Source organism: Suncus etruscus, chromosome 13 (assembly GCF_024139225.1).
Source record: "Suncus etruscus isolate mSunEtr1 chromosome 13, mSunEtr1.pri.cur, whole genome shotgun sequence".
In the NCBI taxonomy this organism is placed as follows: domain Eukaryota; kingdom Metazoa; phylum Chordata; class Mammalia; order Eulipotyphla; family Soricidae; genus Suncus; species Suncus etruscus.
This window is the reverse complement of record NC_064860.1, coordinates 32,905,838-32,932,534: the sequence shown is the minus strand read 5'-3', so window position 1 is coordinate 32,932,534 and position 26,697 is coordinate 32,905,838.

Sequence of the window (26,697 nt, the reverse complement as noted above, 5' to 3'; positions counted from 1 at the left end):
GCCAGAGGATGTTAAAATGACACACTACATGGATATTTTACTCACTTGTATATACATATATATGTTGGGTTTTTTATTTACAGTGCTTGGTCTGAGAATTTTTTTTTCTGAATATCTTTAAACACATGATTACAAACATGTTTATAGTTGGGTTTTAGTTATAAAAAAGAACACCCCACTTCACCAGTGCAACATTCCTACCATCAATGCTCCCCAACTGCCTTCTGCCCCATCCTTTGCCTGTATTTGAGACAGAATAGTCTCACTCATCTATGGGTTTTAAAATAATAAAGATATTATTGTAATAATATACAGAGACAATCACGATGAGGGCTGGAAGAACCAGATCATGATATGAAGCTTACCACAAAGAGTGGTGAGTTCAGTTAAAGTAATAACTACAATGACAACTATCATAACAATGGTAGTGAAAGAAATAGAATCGTTTTTGAAAGAAAGAAAGAAGAAAGAAAGAAAGAAAGAAAGAAAGAAAGAAAGAAAGAAAGAAAGAAGAAAGAAAGAAGAAAAGAAAAGAAAGAAAGAGTGAGTGAGAGAGAAAGAAAGAGAAAGAGGAGAAAAATGAAACAGAAAGAAAGAAAGAAAAAAGAGAGAAAAGAGAGAGAAAGAGAGAAAGAAAGAAAGAAAGAAAGAAAGAAAGAAAGAAAGAAAGAAAGAAAAAAGAAAGAAAGAAGAAAGAAAGAAAAAAAAAGAAAGAAAGAAAGAGAAAAAGAAGAAAGAAAGAGAAAGAAAGAAAGAAAGAAAGAAAGAAAAAAGAAAGAAAGAGAGAGAGAAAGAGAGAAGAGAGAGAGAGAAGAAAGAAAGAAGAAAGAAAGAAAGAAAGAAAGAAAGAAAGAAAGAAAGAAAGAAAGAAAGAAAAAAGAAAGAAAGAAAGAAAGAAAAAAGAAAGAAAGAAAGAAAGAAAGAAAAAGAAAGAGAAAGAAAGAAAGAGAAAGAAAGAAAGAAAGAAAGAAAGAAAGAAAGAAAGAAAGAAAGAAAGAGAGTGAGAGAGAGAGAGAAAGAAAGAGAAAGAGGAGAAAAATGAAACAGAAAGAAAGAAAAAAGAGAGAAAAGAGAGTGAGAAAGAGAGAGAGAAAGAAAGAAGAAAGAAAGAAAGAAAGAAAGAGAGAGAGAGAAAGAAGAAAGAAAGAAAGAAAGAAAGAAAAAAGAAAGAAAGAAAGAAAGAAAGAAAGAAAGAAAGAAAGAAAGAAAGAAAGAAAGAAAGAGAGTGAGAGAGAGAGAAAGAAAGAGAAAGAGGAGAAAAATGAAACAGAAAGAAAGAAAGAAAAAGAGAGAAAAGAGAGTGAGAAAGAGAGAGAGAAAGAAAGAAAGAAAGAAAGAAAGAAAGAAAGAAAGAAAGAAAGAGAGAGAGAGAAAGAAAGAGAAAGAGGAGAAAAATGAAACAGAAAGAAAGAAAGAAAAAGAGAGAAAAGAGAGTGAGAAAGAGAGAGAAAGAAAGAAAGAAAGAAAGAAAGAAAAGAAAGAAAGAAAGAAAGAAAGAAAGAAAGAAAGAAAAGAGAGAGAGAGAGAGAGAGAAAGAAAGAAAGAAAGAAAGAAAGAAAGAAAGAAGAAAGAAAGAAAGAAAGAGAAAGAAGAAGAAAGAAGAAGAAAGAAAGAAGAAAGAAAGAAAGAAAAGAAAAGAAGAAAGAAGAGAAGAAGAAAGAAAGAAAGAAGAAGAGAGAGAGAGAAAGAAAGAAAGAAAGAAGAAAGAAAGAAAGAAAGAAAGAAAGAAAAGAAAGAAAGAAAGAGAAAAAGAAAGAAAAAAAAGAAAGAAAGAAAGAAAGAAAGAAAGAAAGAAAGAGAGAGAAAGAAAGAAAGAGAGAGAGAGAGAGAGAAAGAAAGAAAGAGAGAAAAAAGAAAAGAAAGAAAGAAAGAAAAGAGAGAAAGAGAAGAAAGAAAGAAAGAAAGAAAGAGAAAGAAGAAGAAAGAAAGAAAGAAAGAAGAAAAGAGAAGAGAGAGAGAGAAGAAAGAAAGAAAAGAAAAGAAAACAGAAAGAAAGAAAGAAAAGAAGAAGAAAGAAGAAAGAAAGAAAGAAAGAAAATGAAAGAAAGAAAGAAAGAAAGAAAGAAAGAAAGAAAGAAAGAAAGAAGAAAGAAAGAAAGAAAAGAAAGAAAGAAAGAAGAGAGAAAGAAAGAAAGAAGGAAGGAAGAGAGAGAAAGAAAAAAGAAAGAAAGAAAGAAAGAAAGAAAGAAAGAAAGAAAAAGAGAAAGAAAGAAAGAAAGAAAGAAAGAAAGAAAGAAAGAAAGAAAGAAAGAAAGAAAGAAAGAAAGAAAGAAAGAAAGAAAGAAAGAAAGAAAGAAAGAAAGAAAGAAAGAAAGAAAGAAAGAAAGAGCTCTTTAGAGGGAGGAGATCTATAAAGCAATTTTTGTTTTCCCAGCTGACTTCTTTGCCAATGAAGGGAGATCAGGGTTTTTTGTGTTAGCTTTTGAGTTCCAAAGATGGGAGGCTGATATTGGTGGGGACCCTACATGTGTCTCCTTCCTCTTATTCTCTCCCAGTCCCAATTCATAACGAGGAAGGCTATGCAGCCTCCACTGCAGGAATTCACTGACAGTAGCTGCTAATGGAAAATATAATGACCTTTAAATGGAATGAGCAAAGCTAAGAGGTGTGCAGTTAATAATTTTACCAAAACCATAATAAAAAGACACCATACTGAAGTCAGAGCTGGCCCAGCAAGGACAAAGTAGGCCAGCAAAGCAAAAGCTGTAGGATTGTCAGAGCAGATCCTCTATCAGTCTTTGCAATTTCCTCAGCCTCACAGTTTTCATTGTCACTTCTGATCTCTGGAAAGAAGAGGGTCCAAAACATTCACAATGCATCATTCCTGATCATCTTGGGAGACTATATGGGATGACAAGGACTGAATCCAGGTCAGTTGTGTGCAAAGCAAATTCCCTACCTGCTGTAGAGTGGTTTTATTTTGCAGAAAAATGAGAAACAGCGTGAACTCATATGTAATATACTCCAAGACAACGTGCTGAGTCTAACTGAAAAAGAGTAAAGTAGGGGCTGGAGTGGTGGAGCCGTAAGGCATCTGCCTTGTGTGTGCTAGCCTAGGACAGACTGCGGTTCAATACCTCAGCATTCCATATGGTCCCCCAAGCCAGGAACGATTTCTGAGCACATAGACAGGAGTAACCCCTGAGCGTTACCTGGTGTGGCGGAAAAACAAAAACAAAAATAAATAAGAGTAACGTGAATTCACATGTGACCACTGTAGTAGAAGAAAATGGTTGTACAAGTATTGTCCGAGCCTTAAGAAACACATTACCAGGTTTGACTAAACGAACCTCAATCTATAGACCAGGAAGATTTCCATCTCATTCATGTTTGGAAAGTCAATGACAATGGTCTAAAAAGTGCTATCCCCAGATAAGTGGCAATAAAATCATTAACATATGTGCAATTCTCAAGGCCAACCTGCAGTCTAATTAATAAGTTCTAAGAATATAACCCTTACCTATTTGTTACTGTCGTCGTTTTGGGCCACTGCTCAGGGTCTATTCCTGGCTCAGAAATTATGTGCAGGGACCATGTAGCCTCAGAGATCAAACCTGGTCTCTCACTTGCTAGGCATATAAGAAGTCTTTGAACTATTTCTGCAGCACTCCTATCTTTGTTCTTTCTTCTAGAGAACTCAGAAGCTAAAGGTTTTATGACAGTACCCAGCTTCTGTTCTTAGACCCGTTTGAAAATCCAGCAGCCATGCTCCTTGTATAGCTGCATATGTAATGCAGCTGGGCAGTAAGTGATCTATCTGGCATCTGAAGGAAGTCACAGAGTAAGTTATGTCATCTGAAATATTCAAATATTAAAAACAAAACTGACCAGCTAAAAAGTCAAATCTTTTCATGCTGAGACTAGTGCACATTTTATTCTTCTTTCAATGGGAAAGTTGGTAAGGCACCAGCTTTGTGTATAGGAACATCACTGAAAATATCCTGCGGTTATTTTAAAGGAAGCATAATACAAGCATTGGTGGGAAATGCCCTGAGGTTTCTTCTATGAGTTTATTCAAAAACACTGCTATTATTTTCTCCACTTCTAACACCATGATTATGATTGCATCAGACACAAATGATCAATAAAGAGAAAGGAGCTCTTCTCCATTTGATATGATCTCAGCACGAGGCATCCATACACCTTGGAAGAATGATAAAGTTAATCCGTTCATTTCCATGAAGGAGAGAGAACACTGAGACTAGCCTTCCAGGTAAAGAGGAAGCAAATCAAGACTTCAAGGTAGAGAAATGAGGGCTCCAGGCAAGAAGCACAAAGGAGATAAACTTTTAAATTGGCATTCAAGGCAGAAACTTGTAAAACTATCTAAGGCTAAAGCTGAAGAAAATAGGGCATTCTCCTGCTGTCCCAGAAGAATGAGAAAGTAAAGAAAAGCAAGTGAAGGACAAAAATCCAAATCAAGACCACAACCTCAGGAAGAAATTGTCAGCATTTATATAGTAGCTATGTCATATTTACACATTCATAACACCCCCAAGGGCTTACTGTTCAGCTTTTCTGTTGTCCTCTAGGTAAAAAAAAAGAAAAATCTGCTCTGCAGAACTTTTACCAAAAAAAAAAAAAAAGGCATATAATTCCCCAGAGTTGGCCTGTCTCCCAGATTTTCTTGCTTCATAACCAAGTTTAAACTTTTAGAACTGGTCCTTCAGTGTGTTTCCTTAACTTTTGCTGTAGGCACCATACACTATTTCATTTTGGTGTCTCCTCACTTCTATGTTCCAATCAGTGCGGCTGGCAGCAGAATACCTGAAGCTTGTCTTGGGTCTGTCAATATTTTGGAGAAAAGGTGCTTGCTTTCTTTTCATTGACAGGAAACTAAATATATAAATAGATGTACAAAACTTCCAACTATTGGGGCCGGAGAGATAGCATGGAGGTAGAGTGTTTGCCTTGCATGCAGAAGGACAGTGGTTCGAATCCCAGCATTCCATATGATCCGTTGAGCCTGCCAGAAGCGATTTCTGAGCACTGCCGGTGTAACCCAAAAACCAAAAAAAAAAAAACAAAAAAATATTTCCAACTATCTATACTATCAACTTAAATGTCTCAGCCACTAAACCACCTATGCCTTTTCCAGAACATTTAGAACATTCTCATTCTTGGAACACTGCATTTAGAATGAAGGAGCCTTCCTCAAGGCTCAGATCTATTCTAACATAAGGAAGGTGGGTGCATGAAGGAAGCCATCTGTGGGGTCCACACAGTCAATGGTATCAGAATTCTAGTCTCTCTATTTAAATTCTTTGTCTCCCAAATTGTCTCCCTATACTCAACTACTATAGAGCCCAGCAGAGCTGAGAGCTGCTGTTGCCAGCAGTAAACAACAAAGAAAACAGAATTAAACCTAATTGGATGGAAAAGAAGGCAGGGAAGCTTATGGGCTTTGAATGGATGCACACCCAGGAGAGTGAGCAGACTTGACCCTTACAGGCCTTACAGAGAAGCAACAGAGGAAGACACGACAAAGAAGAAAAGACATGGTCCCATAAGACAGCACCATCAGCTCCAGAGAGTGTCATGAGAGCCAGTCCAGGGGCAGAAATACACATCTTTCTCTCCAGGTTTGATGTGCCTGAACAGGTACAAGCTCAAAAGTCTGACAATGTGTTCTTCTGGCTAGGGAGGTGACTTGTACAACAGATAGTCTAGAAAATGTCGTTTCACCTCTGTGTTTATACATGCACAATGAGCTCATTATCATTGCCCTGTACAAAATTAAGCGAGACACGTGAACTTGTATGTAAATTATAAATAAGGGTGAAATTCTTTTTGTTATTTCTGTCGCCCAATCTATACACTATATCTTAGAGGGGTAAAAAAGTACCTGGGCCTTCAGGAAATTTCTGACAGAGTCCTTAGGTTTAAAGATGGAGAAATTTATGCCGTGAAATGAGGAATAGGCTTTGGAAACAGAATTGGGTTTCCATAGCAGCTGAGGGACCTCAGGCAAAATTCCTTAGCTTTTCCAAACCTCGGGTCCCTATCATATATTAAAAAATGAGAAAATCATCATGCCCATCATTATAATAATGACAATATTAAGGGGTAGGGACAAGCTCAAAGGACCGGAACACATGAACTTAAGTTTGATTGCATGGACCTAAGTTTGATACCTGGCAAATCCTTCTCACATACCCCTCCCCAAACCAGCATTGCTGGGTGTGGCTTGTGTAGCCCCAGTTCTGCTGGAGCCAAAAATCATAGCTTAATATTTCTGTAAGAGTCCTTAGGTCTCCTGTGCATTGCTTGGGTGGTTTAAAATGATGATAATAAGCAAAAAATATAGTAATAAACAAGTAATATCAATAAATCTCCCTCAAATGAACCCATTTTAAGGCCAGTACCAAATCTTCCTTCTAGATATTTACTAACCTACCAATTGAAAATCTAACATCAGTTGAGCTAATCTGCACTGAGAAACCCCCTTTTTCCTTTTCTGGATATCCAGATATGGAAGGCCAACCTCCAGACATAGTTTAATCTTCAAATAAAGATTATAAATACATGGTACAAAGTGATAGTACAGTGGGCCGGACATGTGCCTTGCATGTGGTCGACCTAGATTCAATTCCACGCATCCTATATGGTCCCTTGAATCCACTAGACAAGTCAGAGTGATTCCTGAGGACAGAGCCAGGAATAACCTGTGTACACAACCAGGTATGGCCCCAATACAAAATAAAACAAAACAAAAGAATATAAATACAACAGCTTGAACAAAATTGCAAAAAAAATTTTCTGTTAAAGCCATCAATTTCAAAATTAACTAGCTAACCAGAGAATGAAATCAAAGCAGCATAACTTTGAAATAGTCTTTAAAACTAATTTAAATTGATTGCCTTTATTTGGTTTTCTTATTATACATACAAAAAATTAAATCTCATGTAAACAAAAGAAGCATAGCTGGAAAACGGTGGGAAACATATTGGATCGAAATGACAGAAAATGGTTATATGATCTGAATGAACAATATTAAACAAAAATACTCATTCCATCAACTTTAAGACACTTTAAGCTTGCTCAAACTAAAACACATTCCCCCAATAGACTTATAAAAGTCACTGAATGGTAGTAAAACAGTGTAAGCAGCAGCTTCATCTTCAACGGTGTCTTGTAAAATATCCATATTAACAAGCAGGCATTTTCTTAATCTAACTTTTACTGTTTTTCTGTTCTATCCCAAGTATTGATTGTACCTTATACTATTACAAATAGAGTTTATCCTTCTACCTGCTACCACACCCCGTCCAAAAAAGAGAGAGAAGAGAGAATCAAGGAGGAAGGAGGAAGAGAAAATAGCTTGCGGCCACCATGTGGGGAGCCTTCCTAGGTTTTTCCAGTAGGGACCAAACTTTCTCAGCCAATAAATTTGACATAAGTACATAAATTTCTTTCCCCTAAGACAGTACCTGGTAAACAGTGCCCAGGTTAAACTGCTTATATTTGTAAAAGCAAATAAACCAGAAGGCATATTTGTGGGTGTGTGTCTCAGTGCTCTGCTCTATAAATTTCTCCTGAATAACTGATTAAGACCAGGGAAAAGCAGAATCTTAGATTCAAAACAAGATTAGATGTGTGAATTCAAATTTACAGTTCCAAACACATCTTCAAACTTAGGAAATTTGATCTATCTTGCCACTTCCTTTTTACAGAGCATTTGACAATTGCTGCAGATAAGACCAAGGATTTGACTCCTCCACACCCCACAGAGATCCCTTACAAGGAGCAGGTGGATGGAATCAAAAGACAAATGACAGGAACTAATCGACAGACCAAGTGATGATTATGACTAGCTTGATTGATTGATTGATTAGAAATGTAATGAGGAGATCCAGGGAACTACGACTCTATGTCTACACTTATGGTTTTCTGGTCTTGTTTGTTTGGGGGCTTGGTTCTAACCTCATTAATCATTCCTGGCAGGCTTCGGGGAACCATATAAGAGGTTGGGGATCGAACCCAGACACACCCTCTACCTGCTGTACTATCACTCCAGACCCACTGCACTTAGGTTTAGAGTACAAATGAGCAACCATTTTCAGATACTTTCCAATAGTCCTAGAATTATGTAAATTCTCCTAATCTCCAGCACCTGGCACTGTGCACTATATCTAGTGAATAAACAGTAAATAATTCTGTAGCATGAATAAATAAGAAATTAACCTAGACTGTAAAAAACAAAACATAACAAAAACAACAAAAAACCTAATGCTAGAATTTACATTAATAGTTTTCAAACATTAGGGGAAAGACAGATTTTGATGCCAGTGTCAAAAGAAATGTAATTCATGAGAAATGTCATATTTCAAAAGAAAATATAAAAATAAAAAACATGCCCTCCAAAATAAAGACTCAAGGAAATATGTAGCGCACAAGATGAGAGGTAGGAAAGGCCAGACAACAAAGGAGTTAGAAACTAGAAAAAAAGGAAGAAAAAAAAAAAAAACCCACTAGCATTAACTTCAAGCTTCCAGAATTCTATAATAGAAGACTAGGCAAACCCAAGAAAGTTCAGCTAGAACTAACTCATGGGGTCAGAGAATCATGGATAAGATCTAAGAATCAAGTAAACATCCACTTGTTTAGGCAGAATTAGCAGAAGGTTCTCATTGAACTAGAATTGTTGAAGAGATTATTCCCTAAATTTCCCTCACCTAAAAGAATCTTGTCTGCTCACACAGTAAAACTTAAGATAGAAGTGAAGATGAGGCAGCTACAACATCATAACAAACTCTGATCTGGTGCTCCCTGCTCTGAGCAGTATAAAAAGCAGTCACTCATGCAATCCTCTCACCAATTGTAGGCATTGCAATCATCCCCTCCACTTACTGATAAAGATGTGAAATCCAGAGCACTTAAATGCATGCCCAAGGCTGTGCTGTTAATAAGCTCAGCAGGAATCTGAACCTGGGCAGCTTGGCACCAGGTTGCTCTAAACACACAATCTGCTGCAGCTTTGGATCTCTGGCTATAGGATTCCATGGGAAATGGCCAACGATCTGTGTGTTCTAAAAAAGAACCAGCAAAACTAATTACCTGCATGAAGATCTCAACTTTCAAATGTGCAACATTAGAAAGCAGAGCACATAACCAAAGCCTCATACACAGGACAGCATGACCCTCTAAGAATAATTTAACAGGGCAAAAGCCCCAACGGGCCTTAGGTTCACTCATGCAGTGAATTAAAATTTAGACGCTTTGACTCAGATGTGCAGAAATGGACTTTTAATTCCCCGTGCTCTTGAGCCCCCATTTCCCTCTGCCTGCCCCTTGAAAGGCTTCCAAGCAATCACTTGTGATTTAAAGCAGTCTCCTTCGAGGGAATGCTTAGTGCATTTGAAATTTGTTCCTTTACCATCCACCCTGACGACTTGCTACTGGCTGAGGAGCCCTGATACACAGAAACCTGGAGACAGGATCCCGCAGTTCATGATAACCCTTGAGGTCAAGTGTTCTTTGGCTATATCTGGCTAGTGGCTACTGTGACTGCATAGGTGGACACATATCACAAAACAATCCTATATAAGGCAAGTGTGAGCATATTCTCGTTTGTCTATAAGAAATTTACAGGCATATTATACAACAGGGCATTGAATGAACTACTGAACTGAGACTTCCATGGTATGGCACAGGGTGGTTGGCAGAAGACCCTAAGACAAGGATGGAGGGAAATTAACAGGGGTGGTGGTGGAACACTGTATGAATGAAACTCCCTCATGGACAGTATTGTAAATCATGATGCTTCAAATAAAAATCAAATAAAAACTAACAGTGAGAAGTTCCAAGCTTTGTAGAATCAAGCTCTGCCAACAAGTGGCAACTGGAGTTTAAACAAAGTTTGTAATCCCCCCGCCTGAGTTGCTTTTGTTTTTAAAGTAGAAATTAAAATAAAAGGATCCCCAACAACCCTCTCAAGTGGCTGCTATGATCACAAGAGCCACTGTGTAGAATTATTTTCGAAAATGCAAGAGAGCGCCAAAATTTAGACATTATTATTCCTATTCTAATCAGGATCACAGGCCTGCTGAAGTGCTTGTGTTCTGCTGAAATTTCTATGTGGAAACCTCTCCTGCCTGGAGTGATTTTAAAAGGTAAGACCTTTGGCAGCCAGTTAGTTCATGAGAGTGAAGCCATCTGCATGGAATTCAGGCTTTAATAAAAGTGACTCCAGGAAATTGTTTTGCTTCATGCAAGGACACAAAAGAAGACAGTCACCAAGCAACCCAGATGCCAATCCTGCCAATGTGCTATTTCTCTAGATTTCCCATCCTCTAGAACTGAGAAAAAAAAAAACATTTGTCTTTAAGCCATTTGATACATCATGACAGCCCAAAGTAATTTAATACAAATCATTATTTTATTTTTAAAAGAGGAAAAATAAGCATGCTGCGAAACCCAAACCAATTATTATATCCTGCTAAGGAAATCTGTACTGCTATCTCAGTTATTCTACATTAACAAGACGAAATTACAAAGGGTAGACAGTGGATTAGAGGACCAAAGGAGTATTTCTTGGGTCTTACAAAGGAAAAAAAGAATAATTTACGAAATAATCATTACACATCAATTCCTAGATAATTAGAACACACTTTGTAACACAAGATGTTCAAATATTCATGACAAAATATATTTGTTAATAATGCAAACAATATGAAAGAAAAAAGTAAAGGAAAATGCCTGCTCCAGAAGTAGATGGGGAAGATAGGTGAGAGAAAAGAGGGCATCAGGGAAAGTGACAAGGTATTGGGAACATTGGTGGTGGGAAATGCACACTGATGAATGGTTTGTACATTGTATGGCTGTAATTCAATCATGAACAACTTTATCTGTGGAAAAAATACTGGAGTATGAACAACTTGTAACCATAGTATTTAAATAAAAAATGTAAAAATAAAAATAAAGAATGCAAACAATATCTTGATTTCAGCAAAATATTTAACATTCCCCCAAAGTGTACCTGAGATGATAATGGTGAAATACAGTGTGATTAAATTTCTGTTTGAAAAACTTCCCCTAAGAAGAGTTGAATATGTGTTCAGAGTTAGCTTGAAAGAGGGAGGTGGAAAATACTGTCCTTGGAACTAATTTGGAGCACATTTTTGACAATGATTGATGCTCTGAAAGGGAAATTCTTTGCATATAATGACACCAGAGAACAATTCAACTTTGAAGAGACACACTCCAAAAGGGTGTGGCAGACAGGCAACTTTAGCCCTGGACAGGAAGCTACATACCCAGACACAACATTATGTTCTGCTCAACTGCAACACACACACACACACACACACACACACACACACACACACACACACTCTATTATGTTCGGCCAAACTGCAACCATGCAAAGGATAATTATTATTCACCTCTCCTATGAATTAAGGAAGCTGGACATTAGAGTGGTTAAGTGAATTATGCTAGGTTGCAGGATCAATCAGCAACACAACTGGACTTTCAGCCCTGGCTTTCTTACTTGCAGGTCTGTCTCCTGATTTCCTGCTCCCTTTTATGAACACATAGCTGCTGTTGACTGTCTTCACTCCCAACATTGCACAAATCTTTGCTGACACTTTTCTCAGACATTTTTCTCTTTTGCATTTCTTTTATTTCTTCTTTCTTCTCTCCTTTCTTCATTGCTTTCTTTTTTCCTTTCCTAGATCTCTCTTCCTTCCTCCTTCCTTCCTTCTTTTTTCTCTTTTTTCCTCTTTCCCTTCCTCACTTTGTCCTCTTTCTCTCTATCTTCTCCCTCCCTCCTTATCTCCTTCCTTTCCTCCTTTCTCCTTTTTTCCTTATGTCCTCTTTTCTTTTATCTGCTCTTTTATTTATTTATTTTTATTTTAGGCATCATGATTTACAAAACAATACAGAAAAGTGTTGGAATAGATAAGTAAGAGGCACAGAAAGATTTGACCAACTGTGGTGTTTATTGGGGAGGGCTCCCAGGTGAGGTCTGACTGTTCACCAAGACTACCAGAGCCAAGCCAGCCTGAAGCCTGCAGTAAGGTTATATAGCTGCATCTGGTGAGAAAGAGTATAGAGGCTGATAAGGTATATGCTGAGTGTTTTTGGCTAAATTGTAAATTCTCCATTGACCCTGCAAATATTTCTGTTGGGGGTTCACCATGGTCAGTCCTCATAATTTATGTCTGGACAAATATCCTGTTTTTCTTTCTAGGCTTTTTTTTTTTTTAACCCTTGTCTGGTGTCTTTTCTGACTGACTTTTCTGGTGGGGGTGGGTCCTGCCTGATTTTTAGCCACTGCAAGCCTTACAATTACTAAGCTTCATGCATAACGCAATCAGCACCACTCCTCTTAGAGTGTCCACTTTTCTCCACCATTGTCCCAATGCCCCCCCCCCATCTTTGCTCCCTGGTGGTGTAAGTCCTATTCTTAACCTGATTCCCAGTAGTTGACTTCTGCCTAGTTTCTTGTCTAAGCTGGTTTAGTTCCACTAACCTCCTTTAAGAAAAAAGCTATCTCTTTTAAGATGGGCTGATTCCTGCTCCAGAAAATTATGTTTATGTTTTCCCAAAGACAAAATGACTAGATATCCCAAAACACTGCTGGGAGTGACCCATAATTTACTGTTGATCCCATTTGAAATGCCATTGGGACAAATAATTAGCCCAAAGAATGTGGGGAAAAAAAATCTGTCTTTGTATAAAGTGGTTTATAAGGCACCTATGTCTGTGTATAAGGTAGATACATAAGGCAGTAGAGAGGACATAAGGAAGGCCTAGTGGGAGAGAAAGAAGAAAAAAGAAAGTCTCCACTTCTGAACTTTACAGTTGAAAACTGCTGGATCAATCATATTCTGCCCAATAGCAGTCTGAAAGCGTGACCTCTTTCACCTAACACTCATGCACCATCAGATATCTAATAACCTCTATTTTCAATACTTGACACCAGAACCCGAATATTATCATTCACATCTTATGCGTGCTCTTTTATCTTCACAACAGTTCTGTCTCTGAGTGGAAGAAAAAAATATTATTATCCCATTTAAAAAAAAAAAGTCTTCAAGTCAGAGAATGTCAGTTATCAAATGTGAAAAGAATTAAATTTCCTAGCCTCTAAATCTGGAGTCCCTGGCTTCCAGCTTGCTCTAATCTCAGGAGGCTCCTTTTGAGCATTGCTAGAAAAAAATAATAAAATCATCCCTCTTCTTACCAGGGTCTTTTTGCAGAAATACAAATTTGCACCCTACAGGTAGGAGGAGGATGAGTTAAATGGATATAAATTATTCTTCTTTTAAATTATAAAGGAAAGGGGAAAAGAATAAGAACAAAACCTCCCACCACTTCAAATGTAGCTATCAACAGCTTTATGCTAAGAGAAACATTTACATGCAATTACAGAGACAAAGGTCTTGACAGCAGGATCCTGCAGCCAGACCAGCATAGGAGGCAGTCTAATGGGTCCTTGAAGATAATGACCATAATCAAAGATAGCCACTTAGTGCTGTCTAATCCCCAAGCTCTATACATAGGAATAGTATGTGTTTTCCCTTGTTTACTTAGTCTCCAACCCTAAGAGATAACTATTTTTACCACCCCATTTTACAGATGAGAAAAAAATTCTTTAAGTTCACCTTCTGTTTGTGGGCCACACTCAGTAGTGCTCAGGGTTACTCCTGCTCTGTGTTGTTCATGAATCACTACTTGTGGGGTTTGCAGACTGCACATATTCTAAGGGATGGAATTCAGATCTGTCACCTGCAAAACAAGCATCCTATCCGCTATACTATCTCTCCAGCCCTACTTTCATTCTTAATCTCCAGAACACCACCAAAGGATTGTTTGCTTAGTATCATTTTATAGATAATAAACCAAGAATCAAAAATGTTATGAATACACTATGTAACACAGGTGGACTCCAGCTAGTGCTAGGGAGCAAGTTTTTCAGCAATACAGAGCATGTCTTCACACCCTCCTGCATTCTGACCATCCATCATAAAGCAGTTAAAATTGGAACCTAAAGGCGACACTATACAAATACACCCAAGACTGGCTCGTGTAGTACCCCTGTGAAAAAAGGCCAGCATCAAACCCTGAGGAAATCAAGAGTTAGTAATTCAAAATGTAGACATGAGTTTATCACAAAAGCAACCTTAACCGTCAGGGGGTGAAAAAAAGTGGGAGCAATTTCACAAGAAGGGAGTATTTAAAAGAAAAACAGAGAATGGATGGCTTTTGAAAGGTAAAGTTATGGCAACGGGTAATAAATCCTGAACATAAATTAAGGCTGAAAAGATTTTTGAACCTGGGCAGCGTTATTCTGGATACACTACCACCATCTTGTGGTTAGAACAAAGAAACTCACAGGCCTTTGCTAAGGGGTTAAAACAAAGTTGCATAACAAATCTCTAGACCCTGGAATTTCTTTCACTATAACAACATTGGCTATTTTTGCTTTGTTTGGCCACATCCAGTGGTGTATAAAGGCAACACTCAGATCTACTCAGAGTCATTCTACAGGCTCAAGGGCTCTGAACTGAACTAAAAAGAGTTGCATGCAAGACAAGTGTTAGCACCCTAGGCTATCTCTCTGGAACAATGGATAGCAATTTTGACCATAAAAAAAAATTCCCAGTAGCACCACAAAGCAGTACTGCATTCTCAGACCCTTCCATGAAACCATCTATCCAGTAGGCAAAAAATTACTGAGAGGGGCCCCTAGGCCTCCAGGAAATTTTTGAGAAGTCCTTTCCCTACCAAAAATGTGCCTTGGGAAATCATAGAAGGCAAAATGTAAAATAAGCTTTAACCCTGATATTCCTCGGAAATCTCACACACACACACACACACACACACACACACACACACACACACACACACACACACACATATATATATACATATACATATATGAATGTTGATTTTAAAAATAAAGTCTTACATTGCTCTGTTTTCAGAGACATCATCTCTATGATTTAAACAATACCATATCAGGCAATTTATCACAATTTAAAGATGTCCTCTTGAGGTTTGTGTTGTATGAATTCTGAAATCAGTTGTAAAATAATGTGTGAAGTTTCAAAAAATAACTAAGAGATGAATAAAATATGAATTGAAACTGCAGAGGAACTGGGGGTTTTGGAAAGGTGAGTATGCTGGAAAGGCCAAAGCATGGAGAATCAGGAGTCAATCAAGTAAAGGGTCCATTCACTTTCAAATGACATCTGAAGACTTGATGTTTCAGCAGTGAAGAAATGCTGAAAATAGAAACTCCACAAGCCCAAGTTGCCCAAAGACTGCTTATTCTTTTTTGTACACACACACACACACACACACACACACACACACACACACACACACACACACACACACACACACACACACACACACACACAAAGAGACATTTTCATCTTCTCTTGGGCTGAGTCCAGGAATTCATTCCATATAGCTGAGAATAGTTCTGTATGTAATTTTCCTACAAGGTCTCTGGTCCTGGTCATAGCAGGATGATTCACTTGTCAATGTTTCGGGGCTTCGCATTTTGCAGGAAGTGGGTGTACAGATGAGTTTTTCTCCTGCCTTATCCAAAAGCTGCTTTACTCAATTTCTTACTTTTGAGTATTTTTATGAGACATTTGGAGGAACATTTTGTGTGTCAGCATTAATTTCATTGATTTTAAATGTCAATTAATCAAATCTATTATAAACATGCTGAAAAGATGTGTGTACATTAATCTTTATCCACATTCTAAATTATTCTTATTATTTACTTTTTTTGAAGGAAAGGATGTAACACTTGCCAAAGTTATTTCAAATTCAGTTTGAAGAAATGAACAAACCAGATTATCCTTCTTAAATATCTTTTAAATGAAAGTAAGCAATTTTATATCTGGTTACTACATTGTAGATGACAAATATTTTTATTTGTATACTGTTTATCTTTTAACTTTATGGTAAAAATAGCTGATATAGAGTACAAGAAGTAGAGGAATTGCATGTATGGTCAAGAATCAAATATTCTCCCTGATAGCCCCAAATTAATGGTTTCCTTTTTTGCTTATTTGTTTGTTTTTGATTTTGTTTCTTGTTTTTGGCCCACACCTAGCAGTTCTCAGATTTATTTATTAAATAATTATAAATCTGTATTTATTCCTGGCTCTGTGCTTTTAGAAGTGATTCCTTATGGTACTCAGGGACCATATGTGGTAGTGGGTATTCAAACCTGAGTCATGATCTCTGCAGTCACAGGCAAGGGAAATGGCTTACCTCCTTTGTAATATTTTCAGTATCTGGTTTTGAAAGCCTCTGCTACTAGACAATTTTGTTAACAAAGACTATTTTCTACTCATGATATCATTAAGAAATCATTAGAGGGGCCAGAGAGATAACATGGAGGTGAGCATTTGCCTTACATGCAGAAGGATGGTGGTTTGAATCCCGGTATCCATATGATTCCCTGAGCCTGCCGGAGTGATTTCTGAGTGTAGAGCCAGAAGTCACCCCTGAGCACTGCCAGGTGTGACCCAAGAACCAAAAAAAAAAAAAAAAAAAAAAACCAAGAAAAGAAAAAGAAATTATTAGAGCATCTGTCCATGCCTGGGTGAGAGCAGGGAGGCTTCTGTCCTAGTCCCCTCCACCAAGCTCAAACGAGGCATCCTTTCCAACCTCTGGGTTCCGGTACCATCACTGTTCATCTTTTCTTTGGGACCAACCAGGTTAGTATCGAGGAGAGAATAGGGAACCTCATGCCTTAATTCCTTCCATCAAATTCAAGCAGGGCTGTCATTTTGGATCTTTCCCAGCATCTTTCCTTTCTTCCCATCAGTTCCCATTTTCCCAAACCTCGAGTCCTTGTGAAGTCTTTTCAATTTATTTCATAAACTTCCTGTCATATTGAATCTAGTAGTTCTTTCAACACCCTGCGAATCCAGCACTCTAAAGCACTAAATGCAAAGATCAATGGAGAAGCTAAAGAAGACACCCATTTTGGGGAATACGGAGAGAAATTCTAGCAAATTTCCAAATCCACTCAAACGCTCGAACCTTACAGATGAGGACCTAAAATCAACACCCAATGGTTTAGCAATGAAAATCAAGAGTCACTAGCTTGAGAAATTAAGAAATCTATAGATGAACAATTCAACCAACTCAAAGAAGAACTCTCTTAAAAAATGAGAGAATCCATACAAATGAAACTCAAGAAACTAAAAAGCATGTTAGCAAGCCATAATAGTAAAATTACTATTATGGTGAAGAATTGCATTGAAGAACTTGAAGACAAATTACAAGCCAGCTGGGACAAAGAAGTTAAAAAAGAAAGGAGAGAGAAAACCCTGGGAAAAAATGTAAGGTACTTAATGAACAAAGACAGGAAATAATAATCGAATTATAGGAATTCCAGAAGGAAGAAAACAGAAAAGGGAAAGGACAAGTAGTGAGGGAGATCATAGCAGAGAATTCCCTGCCCTCAGGAAAGAGGTTTCTCTACAATTCCAAGAGGCAAAAAGAGTGTCAAACAAAATTACCGTAACAGAACAATAGCAAGACATTTAATAATTCAAATGTCAAAAAACAAAGAGAGAGGTCAACTCTTTAAAGCAGTAAGGAAGAAAAAAAACCTCAAGTATAAGGGAAACAATGTAAGAATCAAACCAGATCTTCCATTTGAAACAATCCAGGCAAGAAAAGAGTGCAATGACATATTCAAACTACTGAATTAAAGAAACTTTCAACCTAGAATCTACTACCCAGCAAAACTCTCATTTACATGGGAAGGAGGGATAAAAAATTTTCAGACAAAAAAAGAACTCACAATATTTGTGCTAAACAAACTGACCCTAAACTAGCTACTCAAAGAAAAATCACACAAATTAAACCCCCAATTGTAACAACGACCCTACACAATATAGTGGTAAACAGCCCTTTCTGTCAATAATTTCCTTAAATGTTAATGGATCTTAGACTCAGAAGAAAGGGCTCAATTTATGATAATGTCACGACAAAAATTCTAATCCATTCATTTTTTACTTGAATATGCCTGATAATATAATCTAATGTTATGTCCACAATGCAGCTGCATAGCATGAACTCCTGTTACAGAACTAATTCATTGAGTATGTTATTGTAATATGTTTTCAATTGTAGGTATTTTACCATGATAATATGATGCATAATGATTTTAGATTGCTTTTAGGAAAGGAAACTGGATGCTCATGACCCACTAGACAATACTTCATGATTTAGACTCCTCTTACAGTCCTCATTACCATAATCACTTAATTTTCTAGACTTGAAAATTATGAATACAAGAATGCTCTATACAAAATCGAACCCACACAGCCTTTGTTCAGATCAATCCTTAGTGTCTATGTATACACATGAGTGTATGTGTTGGCCATCTCAATGTTTGTCTAAATTCTGTCTGCAATATGCATAATGTCTGTCTATATGTTGTATATTGTCCTTACCCCTGTTATATATGACCCCTCCTTATCCCTTTGCTTACCACCTTTCAAACTCATTTCTAGCCCTCCACTCTCTCAACCCCCCATTAACCCTTTTTACCCTCAGTTCCAGCCAGTTGCGAACCAGCTCCCAAAGTGAAAAGACAAGTTCTCAGCCTGAAAAGAAGCTGACACTGCTGCTGCTGCTGCTGCTGCTGAATTACTCTCAGTGGTCCCTTTTCCCCCATCTACCTTTGCTGTGTACTGTTACTCACTATCAGATTCAGTTTCTGAGAAGACCCTGGCTCGAAAACATATCCTGATATGTGACTACTGGGAGCCATATTTTTAGACTCGACAAAACCAAATCACAAGTTGAATCTGCGTGCTGTATTTTACCTCCCCCTAATCTATTTCAAAAGACTTAAAGGGGATATGTATATCTCCTTTGAAGCTTTGTGTTTTGTGCTTTGTGTTTTGTGCTTTGTGTTTCCTTAATAGGTGTAGCCCCTATTACTATCTTTTTACGTAGTGGCAATTTTCCCCATTTTTGGGATCAGTTTTGTAGGGAATTCTAGTAGATAAGTTTCTTTAGTGTTTTGTATTCATGCTAGAACCAGGTTATAGGTATTGCTAAGCTTGTTATCTTTGCCCCCATATGGACCAATAGTACTAGTGGCATTGTTCCTTTTTGTATGGACACATTAAACTGAAGAAATCTTGTGTGTGCAAATAAGTTCTTATCTAATAAAGATAGGAACACATAAATGTTATACTTCAGTGGGGTCTTTTATTCTGAAGACTTGTCATAGTGACTAAGGCTTTGGAAGTTGGGCATTGACCATTCACCCCTGAACCTTGGATCCCATCTATGAAACAACCATGTTTTTCTACACCAAAACTAGGAATTGGACTTCTACCAGGGTAAGCCCTATTGCTGACCTGGCATCAACTTACTCCAGAGTGGGTTCTTATAATACCCTGATGAGTTGGTAACAGCAGCAACCTGCTTTTAGGGCAGAGATCTCTGTATTGCCACCTAATAATGATGTGAAACAAGAAGACCCTGACATAAACATAAGATCTATACAGAAACCAGGATTTCTAACTACAGAAACCTGACAGCAACACCTATATTGTGAAGAGCTTTTACAGGGACCACAAATAAAGACTTTGGAGTTGGACGTCTTAGTATTCCTGGAGCCTGGAGTTGTTCTTATGCCAGGATATTTTATGGGTAAGGTCTCCCTACTTTTAGGCCAAAAGATTTTACTTCCCATATTTTGCTGTGCCTATATAAACAACATCAACTGCCACACACACACACACACACACACACACACACACACACCTTTTATATTATATTTTTTTATCTCTTATCTTTGTGTGTGTGTGTGTGTGTGTGTGTGTGTGTGTGGTTTTTGGGTCACACCGGCCAGTGCTCAGGGGTTATTCCTGGCTCCAGGCTCAGAAATTGCTCCTGGCAGGCACGGGGAACCATATGGGACACCGGGATTTGAACCGATGACCTCCTGCATGAAAGGCAAATGCCTTACCTCCATACTATCTCTTCAGCCCCTTATCTCTTATCTTTAAAATAAAAAGAGCCTGCTAAACCTTCTGCTATTGTATTAATGACTTTATTGGAGATACAAGAGTTTTCACATATATACTTGGCTACTGAAATTTTTCTTCTTTCTTTTTTCATCTTTTTTATTTTTATTTTATTTATATTTTTTAATAATTTTGCTTTTCCTCATCTTGAAATAAATGTATTATGATCATTTATGTCAACTGTGTGATGCATTCTTTTTAAATAAAAATTATATTAAAAAGATCATTAGATTTCTCCTTGAATTGTTTCAAAGGCCTGAGCCAAACTGCGCGCACGCACACACACACACACACACACACACACACACAAACACAGAAACACAGAATTAATGGTCTAAATACAAGTACAGTCACTTTCTTAGAATAAGACTTATATGCCTGTTTGCCTCTCCCTGAGAGGTTACAGGCTCCTCTATAAAACTTCAAGCATGATTAATAGAAATGATATTCAATGAAAAATTTCATTTTATCAATAGGTACCAAGAAGGTGTCTTCCTCTAAGTAGATACTACCAAGTAGTAAACACTTGGGTGACAGAATATAATAGGAATCAAATAAACATCTCAGGTATGTGTTTTCATTGCTATAGTATATATGTACAATATATGATATATTGTTATAATATGTATAAATTATATATTATATTTATGTGTATTATAATGTATACATACATGTATAGATATGGATAGTGTGTATATAATGTGTATTTATATTCACACATACATATATATATTTATATACAGTGTCTCAAGAGTAATTGAGATCTCATTGTTTACAGATAAAAGCTACATTTCCAGAGATAGGCTGAGAAATCCAGTGACATATAGTCACAATTATCTAAGAGTCTAAGATTATCAGGTCAAATGATATGTAAAATATTAAGGAAAGAGATACTTCAAAGAATATTTTGATAAAACAAAAAAAAATCAGTAATAATAAATTAAAAATTTGTTGGGTTCTTAACAAGAAAAAAATCTAATTCCATCAAAAAATGGGGAGAAGAAAAGAACAGGCACTTTCTCCAAGAAAAAATACAAATAGCCAAAAGGCATATAAAAAATGCTCCATATCACTAATCATCAAGGAGATGCAAATCAAAACAACAAAGAGGTACCATCTCACACCATAGAGACTGGCACACATCACAAAGAACAGTAATCAGTGCTGGTGGGGGATGTGGAGAGAAAGGAACTCTCATTCACTGCTGGTGGCTATGCCATCTAGTCCAGCCTTAAAGAAAATAATGTGGAGATTCCTCAAAAAATTGGAAATTGAGATCCCATATAATCCAGTTATACTGGATATACCCTAGGAGAACAAAGACACAATACAAAAATGCTCTCTGTATACTTGTATTCATTGTAGCACTATTTACAATAACCAGAATATGGGTGGGGGAACAGTTGTCAAGAGAGATAAAGTCATAAAATCTTCCTATAGATGGATGGACATGGAAACTATTATGCTAAGTGAAATAAGTGAGAGGGAGACAGACACAGAATAGTCTCACTCTTCTATGAGATTTAAGAAAAATAGACATTATTTTAATAATTCCCAGAGACAATAGAGATGAGTGCTAGAAGGACCTGCTCATATGGAGCTTACCACAAAGAGTGGTGAGTGCAGTTAGAGAAATAACTATATTAACATCTATCATGACAATGTTAATGAATGACAAGTAGAATGACTGTCTCAAATAAAGGCAGGGGGTGGGCAAGGAGGGAGGTAGGGGACATTGGTGGTGGGAATGCTGTATGCTGAAGTACTATCATTGAATTATATTCTTATGTACGCAGAATGTCCATTTTGTACTCTGCCCTTTTGCATACCCCTTCATAAGATCATATTTCTCTTTAACTTCCTTAACTCCTATCATCATTACTCCTTATTTACCCTTTCTAACTTAAGTATTGTAGAGTCCTAAGTCACAGAACAAAGTGGTGCCCTGGAGTTAACACCCACCCAACTATTTTAAAAGGCATAAAAAGGACACTTATGTCTTTTCAACATTTTATGGGTGTTTTCTTTGAGGGGTATTTTTTTATGACAGCAACCCAACTACAAGCATGTCTGTAATCATAGTGCTTAGATAAAGATATTATTCAGAGTGGAAATGAAATAAAATAAAACCTGTTGAACATGATGCAAGTAGTAGAATACAGGTTGACACAACCTGGATTTGTTATCAGCACCACATAACCCTTCAGCAACTGGGAAATTTTAGACAATTGAAAAATTTAAAAATATAGCAATATAAAGAATAAGTAAAGTATTAGCCAGGTTCAGGCCAGGGAGGTAACAGTAACACAGTTACTGTGCTTGCCTTGCACATAGCTGACCCAAGTTCTGTCCATAGTACCACATATGATCCCCAAACCTTGCCAGGAGTAATCCTTCAACACAGAGACAATATTAAGCTTCAGCTGAGCACACCTAAGTGTGAATCATAAACCTAAAAAAAATTAAGTCATTTCAAAAAATTAGATATAGCTATGAGTACAAGAAATTATCACTGGCTTCTCAGGATATATGCTAAATAAAAATTGCTATAATTCATAAACTTAAATTATCTCAACAATAAGTTACTATTTTCTATCAAGCTAGAAAAGATTAAAATACAATATAAAGTCCCTACTGTCCAGAAGAAATTATACCTTTTATATTATAATGGCTCTACCACTGCAAAAGCACTGATACAATATTTATCAAAGGTCTTAAAATAGCCTTTGACCTAGCAATTTCAGTTTTAAATTACCACTGAAGGAAATAATCAAAAATAGAGAAAATTTTATGTGCAAATATGCTCATTATAGTATTATTCATTATAGTAGCAAAGGAAACAATAAAAATGTTCAATAAAAACTGCTGAAATAAATAACAGCCATACAAATATGCACAATGTGGACTGTTACACTATCATTAAAAATCACACTTACAGGGAATTTTGAATAATATAGAAAATGCTTATGATGCACAAAGTAAAATAATATATAAAGCTATTTATGTGGCATAACTTGTTTGCTCTTTTTTATTTTATTTTATTTTATTTTTTTGGTTTCTGGGTCAAACCCAGTGATGCTCAGGGTTTACTGCTGGCTATGCGCTCAGAAATCACTCCTGGCTTGGGCAACCATATGGGACACTGGGGGATTAAACTGTGGTCCATCCTACATTAGCTGCTTGCAAGGCAAACACATGACTATTGCAACACTGCTCAGGACCCTGTTTGCTCTTTTTAAAGTGAGATTGTATGCAGAGGAAAAGGATAAAATACCAAAACATGAACAATTTGTGAGTTTACAGCAGATTTTTATTTAATTCTTTATATAACTTGTTTCCTGATTTTTCATGAGTATGTATTAATTTAATAGTTAAAGAGAATATTCATTTCAATTACTTTCCATAAAGGTTGCATAGAGCATTCATCAGGCTCAGAGCTCAATATCTGGCATTGCATATGCCACCCATAACATCAGTGGTTGATGCCCCAGTCCTGCATGCCTGAACAGCACTGCTGACCTGAAAAGCAGAATCATTGGGCTTGAGCACTGAAATGTCAAGTGACACCAGGAGTGGCTCAAGAGGAGGCCCCTTCCCCAAACACACACACACACACACACACACACACACACACACACACACACACACACACAAACAGACAGACATCAATAAAGTACCTTCCCTAGCATGACATTCAAGTTCCTGGAAAGGTCCTTCCAATTACTCTCTTCCATCCCTGATTGTTTGCAAAACACAAAAAAGCATTTCCATATCGCTCTGCTTTTCTTCTTAAATTTCCTACTGCCCAAGTCCTTACAGAACTTAAAAGCTAGTACTCCTAGCTAACATTCTATGAAGTCCCAGTAAGAAGTGGCTGTTGTCTCATTCTTGTGGTTGTAATATGCCATTTACCAAGTTAAAAAATATTGATTTTTGTTCCTGTTTCAACATCTTAAAAACTTTGAAAATATATGTCTTTAACTCCATGTATCATTCTTACATTTTATAAACACTAAACATAAATGAAAAAGGAAGGAAGGAAGAAGGAAGGAAGGAAAGGAGGAAGGAGGAGGAAGGAAGGAAGGAAGGAAGGAAGGAAGGAAGGAAGGAAGGAAGGAAGGAAGGAAGGAAGGAAGGAAGGAAGGAAGGAAGGAAGGAAGGAAAGAAAGAAGGAAGGAAGGGAGGGAGGGAGGGAGGGAGGGAGGGAGGGAGGGAGGAAGGGAGGTAGAGAGGGAGGGAGAAAGGGAGGAAGGGAGAGAGGAAGGAAAGGAGGGAGGGAGGAAGGATGGGAGGGAGGGAGGAAGAAAAGAGAAAAAGGAAGGAAGAGAGGGGAAGAAAGAACACATGAAAGTCTTTCTAAGGGTTAAGTCATCTGGTAATTCTTTCACATATTTAGGTGCATACATGCTGCAGATAACACAAAAAAGCATCGTTCTGTGTACCACTAAGACAAGTTGAGCTATAATTGCCTTATAATAAAACTGATTTTTTTTCTAGTTGAAACAACAAATTTGTGATCCTGGTTTACAGTAAATGGCTTTATACAAAGAATATCCACATTCTATTTTATTATTAAAACCCATTCCAATAAAAGATATGCTGAAAAATTATTGCAATTTCTACTAATTAAAAACTAATTAAGTCATTTGCTGAATAATACATGTACCCTACTTGCATTATCTAGGAGCATGCTCTTCACTTACAAATATTTGTCTCCATTTCATTAAAGTAATTAAACTGCTCCAAGTACAGTTATTTTTACAAGCATTTTATAACCAACTCTCAATTTTCCATACCAATGGAGAAGCATAATTAAAATATTTAAAACTGAATAACAGATAATTCAGAACCTCCCCATAGCTTTCCTCCTCCAGTCAAAAAAACAACAAAAACAACTGACTTGAGTCTTACTTCTATTCTCTCACTCCCACTCTAGTCGCCTGAACAAAAAATAATTGCACATAAACAGTACAATCAAATTCCTGTGCACGCAGGTCTCCTTCCCACCCCTATCTTTTTCCACCCCTCCCTATCTCTTAATGCATGTGATAAGGGCAAAATAAGGGATGATGGAGTTTATTCTCTCAGGGAAGAGGGATCATCCCAAATCAGCAGCAGAATTAATTGCAATCTCTCTCTCTCTCTCTCTCTCTCTCTCTTTCTCCCACCACATAGCCCATAGTTTCTCCCTAATAATTATGACAGTTCCTTAAATTCCTAGAAAAATAATACTGCATAAAGCACAAAAAATTTAGTATCAGAATAATAATGGAGATGCTGAGTGAAGGTGTCAGCAGCATGTGTGGTAGGGTAGCGGCTGCAACGTTGTTTGCTGTTTTAAAATGAGGGGAATTGTGTGCATCCTGTGCAGGATGGGAGGGAACATCATTATGAAGGGGCAGAGAATAAATATAAGTTGGATGCATCTAATTACATATATTGAGGAACGTGACAAGAAAACATATATTGTAAATGGGATTGACAATCCATTTACTATAATAGGCACTTTGTCAGGGATAAACAGAATAGTGTTCTTATAACACTTTAATGCCTGTTTTCACCCTAAATGAAGTTGATTGCCTGGTGGAGATAAATAGGGATGTTCAGAGAAAGCATCAACTGAGGCAAAGGGTCCTGCAGAGCAGACAGCCAGGAACAGACGTGGTAGGAAGACAGGAGGGTGGTCAGAATGCAGACAGGTGCTGGGTCCAGAAAGGATGAATCCCACTACATGGAAGCTACGAACTTGACAGAAAATAGGTAAGAAACAGATAGATTATGATAGATACATAGAATGTTAAGTGTGAGAAGTAGACAAATATATCAATAAGTATATGTACAGGAAGGATAATATTTGGGACCCCTCCCTAGCATGCAAGATGTGTCATACAAACGTGCTAAGGCTTCAGGTCCCCCCAATCTTTGCTTTCTAAGTGTAAAGACACAAAACAGTTTGAGAGATAGGAGGGAGGACAGAGAGTTTTCACTCTTGCTTTGTTTCTTTTTTTAACACGCTTCAGAGATGGCCCCCAAATGTATTCCCAAGGTTTAAAATGAATTTCACTCAGACTTTCCATGTTAAATGCCATCTCCTTTATTCTAGCCTTTCCCTGCTTAAATTCCTTACTTTAAATTCTATTGGATTTTAATCGGAGACTATCTGATGAAAGGCTCTGAATTTAGTTTAGAATGTAGCATATACAGCAGCTAAATGAGAGAGTGGACAACTGAATCACATAATGGAATATAAAAGAGATTATAAAAGGAATAAATCTGTAGCAAATAGAGGGGCTCTCTTTCCCCCCTCCTTCTTTCTCTCTCCTACTCCTCTTCTTTTTCCTCCTCCTTCCTCTCTTTTCTCTCTTTCCTCCCTTTCATCATTCAGTCTGGTTCCACATAGACTTGCATCTTGAAGAATGGTGTCTGGTAATATGTGGGCTTATCCAGATTCTCTATGAATTTTAATCCTACTCTCATATGCCAGACAAATTATTGATCATTCATAACACAGTTCTCCACCACATGACTCAAGTAAGGTGAGCGATGGTGAAGATGGGACTCAGTTCTCATGAAGCTTTAGGGAATACATATGAGATCAGAAAAAGAAACCAGAAATACTCCTCTCTTTTCCTCTTCCTCCTCCTCTTCCCCCCCACCCTCTCTC